Source organism: Triticum dicoccoides, chromosome 5B (assembly GCF_002162155.2).
Source record: "Triticum dicoccoides isolate Atlit2015 ecotype Zavitan chromosome 5B, WEW_v2.0, whole genome shotgun sequence".
Classification (NCBI taxonomy): domain Eukaryota; kingdom Viridiplantae; phylum Streptophyta; class Magnoliopsida; order Poales; family Poaceae; genus Triticum; species Triticum dicoccoides.
In genome coordinates this window covers 92,934,144-92,956,832 of record NC_041389.1, presented here as the reverse complement: position 1 = coordinate 92,956,832, position 22,689 = coordinate 92,934,144, and positions in this window count along the sequence as shown.

The following is a 22,689-nucleotide window of genomic DNA, read 5'->3' as shown; positions in this document are numbered from 1 at the left end:
TAGGAGATGCATAGCAACGAGAGGGGAGAATGTGTGCATGTACCCTCTAGACCGAAAGCGAAAGCGTTTAGTTAACAGGGTTGATATAGTCGAATATCTTCATGATCCAACCGATCCAAGCACCGAACGTACGACACCTCCACGTTCAGCACACGTTCAGCCCGATGATGTCCCTCGATCTCTTGATCCAGTTGAGGACGAGGGAGAATTCCATCAGCATGATGGCGTGACGATGGTCTTGATTATGTTGTCAGCGCAGAGCTTTGCCTAAGCACTATGACAATACGACCGAGGTGTGTAACTGTGGAGGAGGGCACCGCACACGGTTAAGAGAACTTGATGTGCTTTGGGGTGCCCCCTGCCCCCGTATATAAAGGAAGGAGGAGGAGGAGGTCGGCCTAGGAGGGGTGCACCTATAGGGGGAGTCCAACTAGGATTCCTAATCCTAGTTGGAGTCCCCTTCCTTTTCCAAGAGAGGGAGAGAGGGAAAGAGGTGGAGAGGGAGAAGGAAAGAGGGGGGTCGCTGCCCCCTCCTAGTCCAATTTGGACTAGCCATGGGGGGGCTACCCTATGGCCCTCCTCTCCTTTTCTACTAAAGCCCATAAGGCCCATTAAGCCCCGGGGGTTCCGGTAACCTCTCGGTACTCTGAAAAATGCCCGAACTCTTTCAAAACCTTTCCGGTGTCCAAACATAGCCTTCCAATATATCAATCTTTATGTCTCGACCATTTCGAGACTCCTCGTCATGTCCGTGATCTCATCCGGGACTCCGAACAAACTTTGTTCATCAAAAACACATAACTCATAATACAATCTTCATCGTATGTTAAGCGTGCAGACCTTACGGGTTTGAGAACTATGTAGACATGATCGAGACACATCTCCGATCAATAACCAATAGCGGAACCTGGATGCTCATATTGGCTCCTACATATTCTACGAAGATCTATATCGGTCAAACCGCAAAACAACATATGTTGTTCGCTTTGTCATCGGTATGTTACTTGCCCAAGATTCGATCGTCGATATCATTATACCTAGTTCAATCTCGTTATCGGCAATTCTCTTTACTCGTTCTGTAATACTTCATCCCACAACTAACTCATTAGTCACATTGCTTGCAGGGCTTATAGTGATGAGCATTATCGAGAGGGCCCACAGATACCTCTCCGATACACGGAGTGACAAATCCTATTCTCGATCTATGCCAACCCAACAAACACCTTCGGAGACACCTATAGAGCATCTTTACAATCACCCAGTTACGTTGTGACGTTTCATAGCACACAAGGTGTTCCTTCGGTATTCAGGAGTTGCATAATCTCATAGTCAGAGGAACATGTATAAGTCATGAAGAAAGCAGTAGCAATAAAACTGTAACGATCATGATGCTAAGATAACAGATGGGTCTTGTCCATCACATCATTCTCTAATGATGTGATCTCATTCATCCAGTGACAACACATGTCTATGGTCAGGAAACATAACCATCCTTGATTAACGAGCTAGTCAAGTAGAGGCATACTAGGGACACTTTGTTTTGTCTATGTATTCACACATGTACTAAGTTTCCGGTTAATACAATTCTAGCATGAATAATAAACATTTATCATGATATAAGGAAATATAAATAACAACTTTATTATTGCCTCTAGGGCATATTTCCTTCATAGCGATGCTTAAGTCTGTCTGAATCATGTTAGCAATTACCGCATTTTATGATTATGAAATATGGCAAATGGACATCAAAACTGCATTCCTCACTGGTGCAGAGACCTGCTATACAAACGGTTTTTAACCCCTTTTTGCGACGGCATTTGGAACCGTCGCTAAGTGAATGTGGGTGATAGGGGGGTCCTTCCCACACGACCCAGAAACCGTTGGGGATAGGCCCTCTTGGCACACAAGCTGGGGCAAAATGAGCTCGTGTGTGATCTGGCGAGGCATCGAAACCCAATAATTTCCGTTCGTATGTACACCACACAACGAATCCCAGAAAAACATTTCCGTTCATATGTATATCACACATAGTTTTTTCTATGGAAACGTTTGTGCAAGGTGGCCTAACGCAAACAGTTCTCCGCCAGAAGTCGTGTGTGATTGTTAGTTGATCGAACATGCCTACTTTCTAGAAATCGTGTGGGTTGTTTGAGTTCATCGTCCACGGTGCTGTCTAAGTAACCATCTGCAATAGAAAACCCCAATAAGCAGGGTAATTAGCCTATTATTGATAATCTATGTAGTAATCAAATTGATATTTCTTATAAAGCACACAAGATATTTCATATTTGTATAACGGCAACCAGGACTTCATAATCGAATTACATCAGATAGCTTCGGAACTCAGTTACGCCATTACACAATAGCACCAAGTTTCACATGCAACATCAAAAACCTTTGGGAAGTAGCATCATACACGGTAAATAGGCTGATGAATCTCATCTAGGAAACTGCCGAAGCAGAAGGCAAATATTGAGCCTTCAGTGATGTTGAATGTTCTTGCAACTTTAGGCCAGTGGCTATGGATAATTACCCGCCCAACCTTCGTCCTCTTCAGGAAGACTTCAATATTGTACCGTGGGTGTTGAATGAATACCTTCCTCACCTCTTGACCATGCAGGTGGTTTGAGAGGTAATCATCGGTGAACTGCTTTGGAAAGTACTGAAAACAAAGATATGCATAAATTGATGTTATAAATTTTGAAATGGTGTAAGGGGTAAAAACAAGGTAAAAGAGTTAGTACCATCCTATAGTTGACTGATGTCTTCTTCATTGTGCAAACAAAGATCTTGCTGTTATTCGTCGGAAGTTTCTTCATCCTAACAATCTTTTTGAGTTTCTTGACTTGACTGATATTCATGGACATCTCCTTTCCCCATATGCAAAATAGGTCGAACAGTGGGTCTAAGCCTCTGACAGCAGGACCTACATGTGTAAGAAAAAATTGTAAGAAACCTAAATATTAGAATGATTCCTACAACTGCACAATAATGTGCTATTAGCAAAAGGACCATGCATGAGCAAACCTCGATGGCAAACCGCGGTGTCTCCCATTGTTTCCCTACAACACACATAAGGAAGATCTTGATCAGGTTAACTGAGAGTTGCCATACTACTAGTAGAATATGTATTGAGTACAGCCAAATTCGATTTATTTCTCACATGCATAACAATACAAAATTATACCCACAACGAATGAAAATCAAATTGCAGAATTGAACCAAACAGTTAAATGGACAGCAGACCAAATGAACCAAAACAGTTAACTGAGCACGACATTGCAGAATATAAACATGTACTAGAAGATAACACAGTTAACAAAACAAAGAATGCTTGAGAACAGTACAACAAAATGTAGCAATTGTTGGGCCAAACTGTTAACTGAACATTACATTTCAGAGGACCAAACTATTACTGTACATTACATTTTAGAGGACCAAACAGTTAACTGAACATCAGATTGCATATTAACATTACAGAGGACAAATCACTAGAAGGCACTGGCAATGGCCTCGAGAAAACGTCACAAAGTATATTTTAAAGTAGACAAACGCGTGGCGGTGTTGACAGTGGCCTCGAAGATGAGGTGCTCCTCCAAGATCTGTGATAACCCACAAGTATAGGGGATCGTTTGTACCCTTCTTCGATAAATAAGAGTGTAGAACCCAATGAGGAGCTAAAGGCAGAACAAATATTCCCTCAAGTTCTATCGACCACCGATACAACTCTATGCACACTTGACATTTGCTTTACCTAAAACAAGTATGAAATTATTTTGCAAGAATAAAACTACGAGTACTTTGCGAGAATAAAACTACGGATAAATTGCAAGGTAATAAAAGTGGATAGCTTTTGTCAACAAGAAAGTCATTTGTCCCTAGGCAATCAATAACAAGTATCGGTAATCATTCTTGCAATTTTATATGAGGGAGAGGCATGAGCTAACACACTTTCTCTATTTGGATCATATGCACTTATGATTGGAACTCTAGAAAGCATCCGCAACTACTAAAGATCATTAAGGTTGTGAAACCCAACCATAGCATTAAGTATCAAGTCCCCTTTACTCCCATACGCCATAACCCACATATCCGCGTTTATGCTGCTATCACCCCCACAACACTGACAATAAGCAAACCATGAACATATTGCAACACCCTACTACACGGGCCCCTCATGTTTGCGTGAGATGGAGGGCACCGTAGGACGACACCATAAATAAAATATACAATCATTCCAACCAAGATCACGATTAACCCATAGGACAAAACGGATCTACTCAAACATCATAGGATAACCAAATATCGTTGGGAAATAATATATGGAGTTGAGCATCATGTTTAAGTAGAGGCTACAGCGGGGAGAAGGGTTGTTACACCGCTGCATAGAGGGGGAGAGAGTTGGTGTTGACGGTAGCAAGATTATTGATGTAGATCGTCGTCACGATCCTTGCCCTGGTGGCACTCCGGCGCCACCGGGAGAGAGGGGAAGAGAGCCCCCTCCTTCTTCTTCTTCCTTGACCTTCCCCCTAGATGGGAGGAGGGTTTCCCCTCTGGTCCATGGCCTCCATGGTGGCGGAGGGGCGGGAGCCCCTCCGAGATTGGATCTTCCTCTCTGTTCTCTTCTGTTTTGCACTCCCGTGATCTGGCCCTTCACGGTTTCTTAAATTCCCGGAGATCCGTAACTATGATTGCGCTGATCTTTTTACATGATTTTTTCCGGATATAAGCTTCATTGCACCTGAATTATTTCTCCAACTGACCTTCGAGGAGGGCATGATACACCAGGGCGCGCCCTGGTGGGTGTGGCGGCCTCGGGCCTCCGTTTACATTGATTACACCTCCTAAAATTCACAAATATTCCAAAATAATTATCCATAGAGTTTCATCACGTTTGGACTTCGTTTGATATGGATTTTTTGTGATACAAAAACATGTAACAAACAGGAACTGACACTGGGCACTGGATAAGTAAGCTAGTCCAAATAAATCATATAAAAAGTTGCAAAAAGTATGTAAAAGTTGAATAATATTGGCATGAAACAATCAAAAATTATAGATACGATGGAGACGTGTCAGCATCCCCAAGCTTAATTCCTGCTCGTTCTCGAGTAGGTAAATGATAAAAAGATAATTTTCGATGTGGAATGCTACCTAGCATAAACTTGATCATATATCTAAGCATGGCATGAATATTAAGACATAAGTGATTCAAATCAATAGTCTATAATTTGACATAAATACATCAATACTCGAACATCCCAACAAACAATCATGTGCTTTAGAATATCAAATGCTAAAGAAAGTTATCCCTACAAAATCATATAGCCTTGTCATGCTCTGTCTTCTTAACAGAAAGTATAAATCATGTACTACCCCGGTGTCAGCCAAGCAATTGGTTCATGCTTCTTAACGCGCTTCATCTTTTTCAACCCTCACGCAATACATGAGCACAAGCCATGGATATAACACTACGGGTGGAATAGAGTATGATGTTAGGGGTAAATATACAGAAGACAAAAAAGTAAGAAAGTCTCACATCAACGCCGCTAACCAACGGGATATGGAGATGCCCATCAATTGATATAAATGCGAGGAGTAGGGATTGCCATGCAACGAATGCACTAAGAACTATAAGTGTATGAAAGCTCATCATGAAAACTAAGTGGGTGTGCATCTAATCCTATAATGAAAAATTCCCACTAGTATATGAAAGTGACAACATATGAGACTCCCTATATGAAAAACATGGTGCTACTTTGAAGCACAAGTGTGGTAAAGGATACTAACAATGCCCCTTCTCCCTTTGTTTATTTTTTTTCTTTTTTTTCTTTTTTTTCTTTTTTTCTTTTCCTTTTTTCTTCTTTTTCGTTTTTTTCTCTCATTGTCCGGAGTCTCATCCAGACTTGTGGGGGAATCATAGTCTTCATCATCCTTTCCTCACTGGGACATGCTCTAATAATGAATAATGCTGATCATCACACTTCTATTTACTTACAGCTCAAAAGAAATAAAAATTACAACTCGATACCTATGACAAAGTATGACTCTATATGAATGCCTCTGGCAATGTACCAGGATGTGCAATGATCTAGCATAACATGTATGAAAAATGATGAATGGTGGCTGGGCCACAAATACTACGTCAGCTATATGATCATGCAAAGCAATATGACAATGAATTCTCAAGTCATCAAAACGGGAGCGGTGTAAGTTGCATGGCAATATATCTCGGAATGGCTATGGAAAAGCCATAATAAGGTAGGTATGGTGGCTGTTTTGAGGAAGATATAATAAGGCTTATGTGTGATAGAGCGTATCATATCACGGGGTTAGGGTGTACCTGCGAAGTTTGAACCGACTCTCGAGGTGAGAAAGGGCAATGCACGGTACCGTAGAGGCTAGAAAATTGTGGAAAGGTAAGAGTGTGTATAATCCATGGACTCACATTAGTCATAAAGAACTCATATACTTATTGCAAAAGTTTATTAGCCCTCAAAGCAAAGTAATACTATGCATGCCCCTAGGGGGAGGTTGGTAGGAGTTAACCATCACATGCATCCGATCTTCACACAAAGATAGACAATCAAGGATAAATTGTGCTCCAACTTCCCGACATAACAAGAGACTATACGTGCATGCTTCGGGAATCACAAACCTTAACACCAATATTATTACTAACCACAACCGTTTACTAGTACTTCCTACATATTCCATCTCTATATCGCAAAACTATTGCAAGGAATCAAACATATCATATTCAGTGATCCACAAGTTTTATGTAAGATTTTTATGACTAACCATGCAATTGACCAATTCCATTTGACTCTCTAAATAGATATAATTGAAGCACGAGAGTTTAATTATTTCTACAAAATACCATGCTCTAACAAATATAAGTGAAGCAAAACAGCATTCTGCGAACATCGGTTTTCTATGTGAAGAAAAACAGGCAATCCAAACTTCAAATGATATAAGTGAAGCACATGAAGCATTCTATAAAGCCACACTCAAAAGATATAAGTGAAGTGCAAAGAGAATTCTATAAATCAACCATGGACTATCTCATACCAGCATGGTGCATAAAATAAAAATCAAAACTAAATGCAAAAGACGCTCCAAGATTTACATGTATCACATGAACGAAACAAAGACGAAAACATACCGATACTTGTTGAAGAAAGATGGGATGCCTTCCGGGGCATCCCCAAGCTTAGACGCCTGAGTCTCCTTGAATATTTAATTGCGGTGCCTTGGGCATCCCCAAGATTGAGCTATTGCATCTCCTCCTTCTTCTCATATCGGGACCTCCTCGATCTGTGATCACTTCATCCACACAAAACTCAACAGAAAGCTCGGTAAGATCCGTTAGTATAATAAAGCAAATAACTACTCTAAGTACTATTGCAAACCAATTAATTTTTTGTTTTTGCATTGTAGCTACTGTAATATAACTTTTCCATGGCTTATACCACCGATAGAATCGATAGTTTCATCAAAACAAGCAAAACAATGCATCAAAAACAGAATATGTCTTAAAGAGGACAGTCTGTAGCAATCTTAACATCTACCATACTTCTGGTACTCCAAAAATTCTAGAAAATTAGGAAAACAAAAACAATTTGTATATAAAGACTGTGCAAAAAGTTTCAGAAATGTTTGACATTCCAGTAAAAAAATGAAATTTCACGCGCTACAGCCAAAGTTTCTGTTTCTGCACCACACAAACCAACAAGCAATCTAATCATCCTAAAGGCAAATCTTGGCACATTATTTTTATAATACAATGGAATTGCACAAGGGGGTAATTATTTTCGTGAGAATCTTCATGAAAAATTCTACATTGTTTCCATGAGCATGAACACAAGTGTTCAAGGTCGACCCTCACTTCCGCAATGCATCACCTTTCAATCGCTTCTCTTTCGTGAAAAGTTTTAAGTTCCCCTCTATTTTTTTGTTTTAAAACTTTATAAAAGCACTCAATAGAAATAAATGACTCTATAAAACTTCCGGATTGTCTCCCTGTCAGCGCTTTCTTTAAAGCCATTAAGCTAGGCATAAAGTGCTCAAGTAATGAATCCACCCGGATCCCAAGGTATGTCAAAGCCAATTTGAATTAACAATGATTTGGCATTTAGTAGTGAGCACAAAGCAACATATATCAAGCAATGACAAAGTCTGACTCTCTTCCGATGCATTGGCATGTCATACAAGAACAATTCATGCACATCAAGTAAAGGCCAATACATAGCATAAGTAGTTTCTTGCAATTTTATGATGTTGGAAACATAAAGAGGTGGAGATGTAGTTCCTCTCTCATAATAATTGCAACTAGGAGCAGCAAGCACATGCATATTACATTCATCAAAATTATCATGTGCAACTGTAAAAGGCAACCCATCAATATAATCCTTAATAAGAACAAACTTCTCCGATATAGTGTAGTTTGGAGAATTCAAATGGATAATAGGACTATCATGTGTGGATGCAATAGCAATAATTTCATTCTTGACATCAGGAACTATAGAAAGTTTGTCTCCATAAGCATAATTCATATTGGCATCTTGGCTACAAGCATAGCAAGCATCAAGTTCATCAAAAAGGGATATTTCAAATGAATCAATGGGATCATAGCAATTATCATAGCATTCATCCATCAGTAAGAACGAAGGGACGTTAAACAATGTATGAGTTGGAGAGTTACTATCATTAGAAGGTGGGCACGGGTAGCTAGTCTGCTCTTCCTCCTTTCGTTCTTCCCTCCCCTCATCATCTTTTTCATCCAATGAGCTCACAGTTTCATCAATTCCTTCTTCCATAGACTCCTGCAAAATATTAGTATCTTCTTGGACAGTGGAAACTTTCTCAATAAATGCATAAATATCAGAATTGTAATTATATTTATCATCACAATATTTAAGGATAGCACAATTTTCAAGTCTAAAAACTGAATCATCAAAATCTTCAAACTTTTCAAACAAAGATTCAACTTCATAAGCACCCATAAAAGCAAGAAATTCTTATATTCGTTCCAAATCATAATAATCATATATACCATTAGCATAAGAAGCCAAGATTTCATTGTAATTACATTTGCATGAAAAGCAAAGGTGTGGAGCATTCATCTTAGAGCAACAAGTAAAATCATATCTCAAGCATAAATCCCGAGCATACCAATGCAACATATAAATTTGATCTCATAACAATTTCCCTTTTTGTGTCAAGTGATAATCCCTAAAGTATTCACGTTGATCCAACGTCACTCCCATTATCAAGTTGAGTGGGGTTTTTCGAGGATTATCAAACTAGTGCACAATATTTTCACACAATGAGCATCGGGGGTTTTAGGAGGTACCCCAACTCCATGAGTAGCAAGTACAACTAAATTTTTTGGTGTTTCGTGTTCCATATCCATAACTAAAGATAGAGAACAACTTAGAACGGGAAATAAAAACTACTTAGTGATAAAGCAAACAAGCACACACGAGAATATTCACCCCATGCTATTGCTCCCCGGCAACGGCGACATGATACGTCTCCATCGTATCTATAATTTTTTATTGTTCCATGCCAATATTATTCAACTTTCATATACTTTTGGCAACTTTTTATACTATTTTTGGGACTAACATACTGATCTAGTGCCTTGTGCCAGTTCCTGTTTGTTGCATGTTTTATGTTTCGCAGAAACCCAATATCAAATGGAGTCCAAACGGGATAAAAATGGACGGAGAATTATTTTGGAATATTTGTGATTTTTGGGAGGAAGAATCAACGCGAGTCAGTGCCCGAGGGGGCCACGAGGCAGGGGGCGCGCCCTTGACCCTCGCGGGCACCCCGTAAGGCGGTTGACGCTCTTCTTTTGCCGCAAGAAAGCTAATTTTATGAGAAAAATCTGGGCGTATGGATCTCCGGATATAAAAGAAACGGTGAAAGGGCAGAATCTGAGAACGCAGAAATAGAGAGAGACAGAGAGACAGATCCAATCTCGGAGGGGCTCTTGCCCTCCCATGCCATGGGAGCGAAGGACCAGAGGGGAAACCCTTCTCCCATCTAGTGAGAAGGTCAAGGAAGAAGAAGAAGAAGGGGGGCTCTCTCCCCCTTGCTTCCGGTGGCGCCGGAACGCCGCCGGGGGCCATCATCGTCACCGCGATCTACACCAACACCTCCGCCATCTTCACCGACATCTCCATCACCTTCCCCCATCTATATTCAGCGGTCCACTCTCCCGCAACCCGCTATACCCTCTACTTGAACATGGTGATTTATGCTTCATATTATTATCCAATGATGTGTTGCCATCCTATGATGTCTAAGTAGATGTTCGTTGTCCTATCAGTGATTGATGAATTGCTATGATTGGTTTGAGTTGCATGTTTTATTATTGGTGATGTCCTATGGTGCTCTCCGTGTCGCGCAAGCATGTGGGATCCCCGCTGTAGGGTTTGCAATATGTTCATGTGAAAGTGCTAGTTATCGACTAGAGGGGGGGTGAATAGGCGATTTTTATCAAAGTCTTCAAAACATGAAAGTTTCGAAGACAAGCAATAGAAATGACCTAATTGATATGCAGCGGAAGATAAACTACAACAAGAAAGCCATAGTCAAGTATGCAATAATGTGAACGTACAAAGACTAATAGCAGCTAGGTAGTAAGGATCAGGATGGAAGATAGTATGAAGCCAATCAACGATAGTAGTCAAGCAATGAAGTCAAACAGATAAGACAAATAAGCAATGACTTCATGAAGACAAACTCAAAGTAAAGGGAGGGAAGGGATAGAACCAGTCACTTGTTGAAGAGACAGGATTTGTTGGACCAGTTCCAGTTGCTGTGACAACTGTACGTCTGGATAGGGAGGCTGAGATTCAACTCAGAAGACCGCGTCTTCACCTGATTCCCCTTGAGCTAAGGACACACAGTCCTCGCCCTATCACTCTGGTAAGTCTTCAAGGTAGACTTCCAAACCTTCACAGACTTCGTTCACTGGCAATCCACAATGACTCTTGGATGCTCAGAACGCGACGCCTAACGCGACGCCTAACCGGCTGGAGGACTGTGTATCCTCCAGTCGGTACTTATATGCACATCTTCATAAGTAATTTGCTTTTGGAATGCAAATGCACATGGCAGGTTGTACTTGTGGAGATCCTCTTCAACTTATGATGATAATTCATCATGCATGAAATGATATAACTTAAAGAATGACATGCATAATGGAAAATGGATGTCTGCAGAATGATCTAAGTGCGGAATGGTCTAAGTGCGGAAGTTATCATCGCACAAGAAAGAGCAAATAAGTAGCAGACGACCATCGAGTTTAAGTGTTACAACTCAACGAACGAAATGTATCAAAAGCAAGAGTTGTAACCACTAGGCAAAATATAAAGCAACCGCCCATATGAACCCGCTTGAAGACTATCAAACTCATATGCTTCTCCCCCTTTTGTCAGTAATGACCAAAAAGGTTTGAAGACATAGAGCATCTACTCGTCCTCATGAGGAGTAGTTGAAGCAGCAGGGTTGTCATTGTTGTTTGGCGGTGCAGACGAACTTGGTGCAGTGTCGATGCGTGCAGATGTAGGGGGTGGTGAAGTAGCATCATCTTCATCATCGATCACATTGGCATTCACAATTGCCGCGGAGGAAGAATAGTCAGAGTCTTCAAGGGATGGAGTTCGTCGTAGGACAGCATTCCATGGAGGAATGGAGTCAAACTTGAATCGTTCAGTGAAACCATCGTCTTGAAGATCTGCTTCAGCACTAAGCAGGGTCAAACTCTTCCATGATCGCCGACAGGTTTCGTGAGTGACAAATGCATTCTTGGTGGCAAGATTTCGAATGCGATTTACATCCACCAAGAGACTTTGCATCTGACGCTTGCGCCAAAAATGATGCTTATCTTGTTTCTGATGCAGTGCCACAAGAAGTTCTCGGTCATTTAGGACCCTGTAAGTGCATCTAGTGCCACCCCTAGTTGGTTTTGGAGTATTGACGACAAAGTTGGTTGAGGGACTAATGCGTTTGTGAGAATTGCAGGATAACGCATGTAGTGTCCCTCATTGATTCGGTTTACCTACCAGAGATGACCCCTAAAAATGTATGAAGACATTGAAGACAATGGTGGTGTCTGAAGATATTCACACTGAAGTCTATGACATGAGAAGACATTAAGTGAAGACTATGGAGCGCGAAGACTCAGTTGTTTTGTTGTTTCCTTTTCTTCTTTGTTGAGTCATAGGAACCACCGTACTGTTAAGTGGGGTCCAAGTGAACTAAGTCAGAGTGGCTGAAGTGATGCTCAACCCAAATCCTATGTCTTCGAGCGAAGACAATGAGAGCAAATCTTATCCAGAGCTGGATGAGTCAGCTTTGCTTGTAGCCCAAGTAAAGTTGTCGTGTGTGTTTGAAATCTGACCGTTGGAACACGTGTCAGTTCCTTAGTGACCCAGGGTCATTTCGGACATATCAGGTCGGGTTGCCTTGTGGCTATAAATAGCCCACCCCCTACACCATAAATTTGTGGCTGCTTAGAGTTAGTTTACGACTTTTGTCGTTTTGAGAGCAACCCACCTCGAAGCCTTTGAGAGAGAAATCCTTGCGAGGACAAAGCCCAAACACCCAGAGCCAAAGAGTGTTAGGCATCACTGAAGTCTTTCTGTCTGTGTGACCTGAAGACTTTTACACTTGAGGACTGTGTATCCTCTAGCCGGTTAGGCGTCGCGTTCTGAGCATCCAAGAGTCATTGTGGATCTTCCATCCTGATCCTTACTACCTAGCTGCTATTAGTCTTCGTACGTTACCACTATTGCATACTTGACTATGGCTTGCTTTGTGTAGTTTATCTTCTGCTGCATATCAATTAGGTCATTTCTATTGTTTGTCTTCGAAACTTCCATGTTTTGAAGACTTCGATAAAAATTGCCTATTCACCCCCCTCTAGTCGATAACTAGCACTTTCAATTGCTATCAGAGCAAGGTACTCCCTTGTTCTGTGTGATTCGGTTTAACCACCTGGAGTTTAGCTATGTCGACTGCAGGGATAATCAAAGTCTCCGCTGCCTGCCCCGTGTTCGATGGAACTGAATATCCCTACTAGAAGAATAAGATGCGCATGCATCTTGAAGCCATTGATGTCGACCTCTAGTATGTCGTCAAGAATGGCGTTCCCAAAACTGGTGAAGGTGTCACCCCTACTGATGTCAAGAAGTTCATTCAACTGGACTCGACTGCAAAGAACATCATCTGAACAAAGGACAGTATGGCCGTGTGAGTGCTTTGGAAACGTCAAAGCTAGTCTGGGACTGGCTGTCCAAGGTCAACGAAGGCGTCTCTACACAGAGAGATCAAAGGATCAGTGTTCTTCGTAACCTCTTCAACCGCTTCAAGAGAAACAACAATGAAAATGTCCAGCTCACGTTTGATCGCCTCACCGACATCACGAATGAGCTACAGGCTCTCGGCGCCACTGAGATCACCAAGCATGAAATCGTCAAGACGCTACTGAGATCTCTTGACAGCTCTTTTGACACCCTTGCCCTCATGATACAAGAACGTCCTGACTTCAAGACTCTTGATCCGTCTAATATACTTGAGAGGCTCAACACACATGAGTTCCAGCTTTCTGAGAAAAGAGATATCTATGGCCCCATCTATGGCCGAACTCGTGCTTTGAAGGCAAAAGTTGTTTCCTCATCTGAAGAAGAAGAATCTGACTGCGGTTCTGATGATCCTGAAGACATTGGAAGGGAACTTGCTATGCTTGTGAAGAAGTTCCAGAAATTCACCAAGAAGAAGGGCTTCAGAAAGTCTTCACGATCCAGTTCAAGAAATGATGAAGCTTCCACTCAAGACAACAAGAAGAGAACATGTCACAAGTGTAAGAAGCTTGGGCACTACATCTCTGAGTGTCCTCAATGGGACAACGAGAAGAAGAAGAAGAGCAAGGAATATGACACTGATGACAAGAAGAAGAAATCATCAAAGTCTTCTTCCAAGTCCACATCAAAGTCTTCATCTCATAAGAAGAGCTCATCTGGAAAGGTTCGTGCTTTTGTTGGCAAGGAAATGGATTCAGTGGAGGAGTCTGCGTCTGAGGAGGTAGAGGTGGAATCTGAAGCTGAGTCCGACTCTGGCGTTGCAAGTCTGGCTCTAGCCACAGCCTACGTTGCCAAGTCCATCTTCAACACTGAAGACAATGACTCCCACACCAACGCTGATGATGACAAGGACGATCCTGCTCCCACCTACTATTTCATGGCACGTGGTGCCAAGGTAAAATCATGCGATGCTTACTTTCAAACATCTAGTGAAGATGACTCTGATTGTGAATCTAAACCCAGCTACAAAACACTTGCTAAAATTGGTACTGAACAACAAAGGGCTATGGAACATACTCAAAAACTGTTAGACAAAAGCGATGACCTGTTGGACGCGGAAATGACACGTTCACAGTCCTTAGTTGAAGACATAAAAAATCTTCATGCTAAGTATCAAGAACTTGAAAGTCTTCATGAGACGCTCTCAACCACTTATGACAAGCTCTCCTATGATTATCTTCAAAGGAAGCAAGAGCTTGAGAAATTGAAAGCGACTCATGAAGATCTTCAAAAAGAGAATGAGTCATTTCGCGCTCAACAGATCAGTTCCACTCAGGATGGATTTGAACCACCATGCTTAAAATGCATTGAGCGTGATAACGCTGCCTCTATTGCTGAATGTTCCACTGCTGCTACTGTTGCTCTGTCTTCAACTACTGATGTGGTAACTAACCCCTCTGCCGAGGATACCATTGCTATTGTTGATGAAAATGCTAGGTTGAAGACATTGCTTGAAACAGCGATGTATAAAAGTCTGAAAGGGCATCAGACACTTTGAGATGTCCTCAAAAAGCAGATTCTGAACCGAAACCCTAGGAAAGAGGGTGTTGGGTTCGAGAGGAAAATGAATGCTGATGGTTCCTACTGGAAGCCTGAGCAGTATCCCAAAACCACATGGGTTGCTGCAAAGGAACCTTCAGTGGATCCATCCACTTTATCTGGCTTTACCTGTGCTAATCCTATTATCATTGATGAATCCGTTGATGCAAACTATAAACTGTTCAAAAATCAGAATGATGAAGCGTTTGCCAGGTATATTGGTACTAACTGCAGGAATGGACCGCCAATGAAGAAGATCTGGGTTCCCAAAAGCTGTCTTGAGAATCTTCCTGTGAATGTTGTCATGACACCACCAGGGAAGAAGACAAACCCCAGACCAAAGGCGTCACATGGTCCAACGGCTTCATACGGAAACAGGACTCACCTGAGTCACCCTAACGCCAATGTTTTGCAGGGAAATCATACTCAAACTTATGAATATGAGCACATGTCTTCAAACCGCTATGTTCATAGTACTAAGAACTTTTCTGCTTATTCATATGAGTATCATTCATCTTCTGCAAGGCTATTTGCTAGGGCTCCAAAGCCGAAATTCTCAGATGCTGCACTTAGACTCATTGCTTCTAAGCTACCCCTAAAGATGTGGGTGGTGAAGAAGAACTAACTCTCTTTTGCAGAACATGGTCTCCAGCCAGCAATCAAAGGCGTCCGATGTTATTGCTGGGGACCTAAAACACAAAGGGACGCATGATAAAATGACTTACTATGTATTCCACATATGAATCGCTTACCTGTCATACTGTGTGCTAACTTTCATCTAAGCTGTGATAATCCAAGTGTGCGTCAAATGCTTATGCTTCACAACATACCTTGTGAAGCCTATCCTCCTAACTGCACTGTAGGGTATGACACCTCGTGCTTCAGAATGGATTATGGACAGCGGATGCACCAATCATATGACTGGTGATCTAAGTCTTCTCATGGACTCAACCTTACGTCCATCCGACAAGAGTCAAATCACATTTGCTGACACTGGTAAAGGCAAGGTATTGGGTCTAGTTAGAGTTGCAATCTCAATGGACCAACACATGGATAAAGTGATGCTTGTTGAATCCCTTGGATTCAACTTAATGTCTGTCTCAATGCTTTGTGACTTAAACATGATTGTGATATTTGGAAAATATCGTTGCCTTGTACTAATGGAATCTGACGAGTCTCTAGTCTTTGAAGGATATAGGAAAGGTGATCTATACATGGTAGATTTCTCAGTAGGTCCACAGCTTGCCATATGTCTTCTTGCAAAAGCTTCAGAATGCTGGCTCTGGCATCGAAGGCTGGGGCATGCTGGCATGAGGAACTTACACACTCTCATCAAGAAGAAGCATGCCATAGGCATCGAAGGTGTCAAGTTCAAGAAAGATCATTTGTTTGGTGCCTGTGAAGCTGGAAAGATGACGAGGGCCAAGCACCCCTCGAAGACAATCATGACAACATCTCAACCCTTTGAGCTGTTGCACATGGACTTATTTGGCCCTACTCACTACTCCCCTCACAACAACGGCGTGTCTCTATGGCTTCGTCATTGTTGATGACTACTCAAGATATACATGGGTGCACATAATTCTCTACAAGACTGAAGTACAAGATGTCTTTAGACGATTCGCCAATCGAGCAATGAACAATTATGGCGTCAAGATCAAGCATATCAGAAGTGATAACGGCACTGAATTCAAGAACACCGGGCTTGATCTCTATCTGGATACAGTGGGAATCACTCATGAGTTTTCTGCTCCATACACACCTCAGCAAAATGGCATTGTTGAATGCAAGAACAGAACCCTCATTGAGATGGCTCGAACAATGCTCGACGAGTACAAGACACCAAGAAAGTTCTGGCCTGAAGCTATTGATATTGCATGTCACATCATCAACCGTGTTTACATCCACAAGCTTCTAGGCAAAACATCCTATGAGCTCCTTACTGGCAAGAAGCCAAATGTCAGCTACTTCAGAGTTTTTGGTGCTAGATGCTGGATCAAGGATCCCCATCACAAGTCAAAATTTGAACCCAAAGCTCACGAAGGCTTCATGCTTGGCTATGGAAAGGATTCACACTCTTACAGAGTCTTCAACCTCTTCCACTACAAAATCGTTGAAACAGTGGATGTGAGATTTGATGAAACCAATGGTTCACAACGAGAACTCCTGCCAAGCACACTAGATGAAGCTCCTTCCAGTGAATCTATCAAGCTGATGGGAACTGGTGAAATCATGCCCTCTGAAGCACAGCCTGAAGAGGAACTCATCATTTCTGCACCAAACCAACCTGAAGACAATGCTCAGACCGAAGACAATCCTTCCAATGATGACAGTGATCTGCATGAGCAAGGTCTTCGTCCAGTTCATCCTCGTGTTGCAAATGAAGTACAAATTGAGAAGATAATTGATAGCATCAACGCACCTGGTCCACTTACTCGCTCAAGAGCAACACAGTTAGCAAATTTCTCTGGGCATTTTTCATTTGTATCAATATCTGAACCCAAGAAAGTTGCTGAAGCCTTTATGGAACCTGAATGGATTCAAGCCATGCAAGAAGAACTTCAACAGTTCAAGCTGAATAATGTTTGGGAACTTGTCAAGCGCCCTGACCCTCGCAAGCATAACATTATTGGCACTAAATGGATATATTGGAACAAGCAAGATGAGCATGGTCAAGTCATCAGAAACAAAGCTCGTCTAGTAGCACAAGGATATACTCAAGTTGAAGGAATTGACTTTGATGAAACTTTTGCTCCTGTGGCTAGGCTTGAAGCTATTCGCATACTGCTAGCCTATGCTAATCACCACAACATCTTGCTATATCAAATGGATGTGAAAAGTACTTTCCTCAATGGCAAGATTGAAGAAGAAGTGTATGTTGCTCAACCACCTGGCTTTGAAGATCCAAAACATCCTGATATGGTGTACAAACTAAACAAAGCACTCTATGGCCTCAAACAAGCTCCTCGCGCCTGGTATGATACAATCAAAGACTTCCTGAAGAGCAAAGTCTTCAAACCAGGATCCCTGGATCCCACACTCTTCACGAAGACATATGATGGTGAACTGTTTGTGTGCCAAATATATGTGGATGACATAATCTTCGGCTGCACCAACCAGAAGTATAGTGATGAGTTTGGATACATGATGCAAGAGCAATATCAGATGTCCATGATGGGTGAGCTGAAGTTCTTCCTTGGTCTTCAAATTCATCAGCAAAGAAATGGCATCTTCATATCTCAAGAAAAATATCTCAAAGACTGCCTGAAGAAGTTCGGCATGCAAGATTGCAAAGGTTACACGACGCCAATGCCAGCCAAACATCATCTTGGTCCCGACGACAATGGTAACGAGTTCGATCAAAAGGTATACCGCTCCATGATTGGTTCTTTACTTTACCTATGTGCATCTAGGCCAGATATTATGCTTAGTGTTTGCATGTGTGCTCGATTCCAAGTGGCACCAAAGGAATCGCATCACTTAGCTGTGAAGCGAATTCTTAGATATTTGGCTTACACCCCAACACTCGGACTATGGTATCCAACGGGCTCAAGATTTGATCTAGTTGGATTCTCGGATGGTGATTATGCTGGTGACAAGGTGGATCGCAAGTCAACATCAGGAAGATGTCACTTTCTGGGACGATCGCTTCTTTGTTGGTCTTCAAAGAAGCAAAACTGTGTATCACTCTCAACTGCTGAATCTGAATACATTGCTGCTGGATCCTGTTGTGCTCAGCTTCTGTGGATGAAGCAAACTCTCAAGGACTATGGCATCAATCTGAAGCAAGTCCCTCTCTTCTGCGACAACGAAAGCGCCATCAAGATTGCCAACAAGCTAGTTCAGCACTCGAAGACAAAGCACATTGAAATTCATCATCATTTTCTCGGAGATCATGTCATGAAGAAAGATATTGACATCATTCACGTCAACGCTGAAGAGCAACTGGCAGATATCTTCACAAAGCCCTTGGATGAGAAAAGGTTTTGCAAGTTACGGTGTGAGCTAAATATCTTGGTATCCTCAAATGTCCTGTGATCAGGCACACATCCTAACACTTATGCATGTTGATGACTTTGATGTGCAACACACGTAGTAAAGTATATCTTCAATCAATGAAGACTTACATTCTGAGTGTGAATACATTAAAGTGGAATTTGACTTCGGAGCGCCACGATAATTGTGCGCCATGTCTGGGTCTAATACTTCCTATACGGTGGGTAACGCCACCACCAAATTTCTTAGTTTGAAGTGTTTCACTCATGGCGTTATTGTTGAATATCTTCGCATATTGATTTATCTTCAACTTTCAACTTATCTTCATGATTTACTTCACTATGTTGAGTTGATTGCTTTCTCATATATATATGCTAGTATTTTGTCCTCTACAGCATTCACTTATAGCTATGTCTTCATTGTTGAATCTTTTGAACTAAGTGAATGTGATCGGACCCTAATCTCTCTATGCTTACTATCTCAAACTCTATCTGTCCAAATCATATGCATTCTGTTGAAACTGTCAAATGTCTTCTCTGCATCCTTGTCAGCAGAAGACACAAAGACAAACATCCAATCCTCTTTAAATGATTCATTGTTATTGTCGATATCCGGAGAAGCCGGAACAACCATCCGACAAACTTGGCGGGTGTGGGAACGTGGGACAACTCTGAGTATGTTGCATGCTTGCCATGTGTCCCATGGATGTGAACAGACAGGGGCACCTGCGTAATTGCGTTGTGCCGCACACCTACTTATAAATACGTGTCCCCTGCGGTCAAGAAAACCTTCTTCCACCTCTCCACCTCGTCAAAACCCTAGCGCCACCGCTAGCTCTCGACAACACCGGCGACGAAGCGCTTAGCTGCCGCGACTTCTCCGACGCCGTCCTCACGCCGGCCGCGGGCATCATCCTCTCTGCCGCCGCCACTGTAGGTGTCCTCCGTCGCCAAGTTAGGGCACGGTGGATTGAACTGCTCGGTCTCCTTTCATCCCATCTAGCAGTTCATCGTGTGGTAAATATAACTCTATTTTTACTCGCTTTTTGATCTTCAATGATTCATCCAATTTACCAAAATTGGTTTCTGTCTATACAAAGTTAGATCTATTCTGTCTGCATCTCATACTGCCTAGTATATTCACTTAAGCTTCACATCTAGTTAGATTCCTCACTTGTACTTATTATCGGATTCGTACAAATCTGGAACCGACTCTCAACATATAAGTGAATGTCTTCGCAACATGAGGTCAATGTCTTCAAACTGATTTATCTTCAAAATCTTCTAAGAATGCATATGACCTCTTCCCCTTCCCTCGCATCTCTAATACTGTCACAGGTACATGTCCGTGGGAGAATCCCTAGGTTCTCATAGTCTGCATTCGTTTGCAGAATTCTTACAGCAACACATTGATTCTCCTGAAGCCAGTTCCTGTCTGACCAGCAAGCGAAAGCCTTTGAAGCCTTTGAACATATTGAAACCGTTCAGTTTGAAGTTCATGGCTACGGAGAAGTCTGTCAGGAAGGGTGGCGGACAGCGTCGTGGAGGAACTTCAAAGGATTTGCCTAATGATCTTGCAGAAATCTACAAAACAGATCCTGAAGAAGATTACAATCAGCACAAGACTCGAATCCAATGGATTCAACGCTATTGGGCTAAACAATGGTTCAAGTACAAGTTCGTGACCCAGGAGTACGCTGAGAAGAATGCTATCAAGAGCCCTTGGGGTGATATTCTCTATCGAGGCCTTCCCCCCAAGAACAAAGCTGAAGCCATTGTGCAAGAATGCTATCCTTGCATGGTCCGTGGACCACAGCCTAAAGAAGCCGACCCATCATCACTGCTCTAGTGTCGTGACGACAATCTCTTCAAGCGCAACTTCCAGTTTGCTAAGGCTTCGGCAAAGGAAAACAAGAAGTCATGGGGATTAGACTTCAATCCTGGTCCCTCTGCTCCCCGTGATGATGGCACACGTGAAGCTGAAGAAAATAGAATTGGCCCCTTTGCAAACCTTGATGGCCTCATCTCCTACATCTTGGTACAAGGTGCCAAAGTGGATCATTCTGACAATGATGCTGATTCTGATGAAGCCCCAGCTCATCCTCCAAGGCCGCAGAAGCCAAAGAAGATTAAGGCTTCATCATCAGCTGCTCCTCCAAAAGCTTCTCGTGTGAAGCCATTGGCCACTGCACCTCCTGAAGCCAGTGTGCAGTCTGTAGATCTTTCCCGCATCTCCAAGAAGACAGAGAAGAAAAAGAAAATTGTCAAGAGTACTGGTCAGGCTTTGACTCCTGCTGCTATTCTGCGTGAAGAGCACATTGATCTGTCCAGCGATGACGATCTTGCAGATGATGCTCTTGAGCAACTGATCAAGAGCAAGGAAGAAGTAGAGATCTTCAACAACTTGCCTCTCTTTGACGTGGCAATCATCCATAACTTCATTGATGAGTGGTTTGACACACCAAATCTCAGCTTTGATGATCTGCAACTTCCAATTGGCCTCAGCGTCGCCTTCAATGGCGCCATTGCTTCTGAGCTAACTATTCCTCAGCGCATTGTTGAACTGAAGCACAAGATTGACTATGAAAAAGCTCAGTTCAAGAAGCATATGGCCACGCTCAACGTGCAAGATGTCAAGAATTTCAAGATCATGCTTCATGAGCTCAAAGAAGCCTTTCACAAGAAGCGTGAAGAAGCTCGAGGCTCCAGAGAATGCATGAAAAATCTGGCTGACAAGTGTGTGCTTGCCTACAATGAGGCTGAAAAGCGCAAGGCTCTTGGACGTCCTGGCATCGACCCCAGGATGGCTGCAAAGAAGAAGAAATCGACTGTCCAATCTGCACCTTCAAGGCCAGATGAACCTCGCATTGTCTTCCCAAGCAGCATGACTGGCTCGAAGCCAAAAGTCACGTCAACCGCTTCAGAACAGAAGAAGACGAGGGCTGCAGAGGTTGAAGCCAGAAAACAAAAAACCTCAAAAGCCTCTGATGTTGCTCCCTCCAAGAAGAAGCGCTAGACCAAGAAGAGTCGGGCTGCTCCCACAGAGCCCCTTGTTATTGAACCCATCTTAGTGGTTCGTCCTGCATCTGCATCCCAAGAACTTCGCATGACTGTTCATGAGCCTCCTTCCACAGAGGCTCCTGAAGCTGAAGAGATTCCAGCAGTTGATCCCATCACTGCTGAAGACATTGGTCAACATGACAATGTTGAAAATGATGAAGTTCTTCCTCAAATTGAATACAATGTGGTATCGTCGCATGTTCGTATGAACAGCAAAATCATCAGCATTGGTCGTCCTCTGACGCCAATTGCTCAGGATGCTTCATGGGCTGATCGCTCACAAGAACAAGACTCCCCCAGCACTCCCCAACAACAACAAGCCACACCATCCGTGCAAGTTGAAGAGGATAAGGACCTGCCCACTCCATCCCCAAAAGCGTCGCCTGTACTACAAAGGCTTCGCAAAGGACCAAGGCCTCAAGCCCCTCTTCCGAGCGTTCTAGAAGGAGAAGTGCACCATCAACCTGTTGCACGTCAAGTGTTTTCAGAAGCCACTCCTGCTGTGAATGTCTCCGTGTCTGAAGCACCAGCTGCTGAAGACAATCCGGCTGCATCAGCCGATGATGAATGTCAAGAATAACGTGTCCCTACACCCCCCATTCCTGAAGAAGTTGTTCATGATGTGAACGTGTCTGTGCCTGACCCTCCAGCTCAGCAAGTGGAGGTTGAAAACCTTGAGGCTGCCACCACCAACACCAATGAAGCGGATGACATAG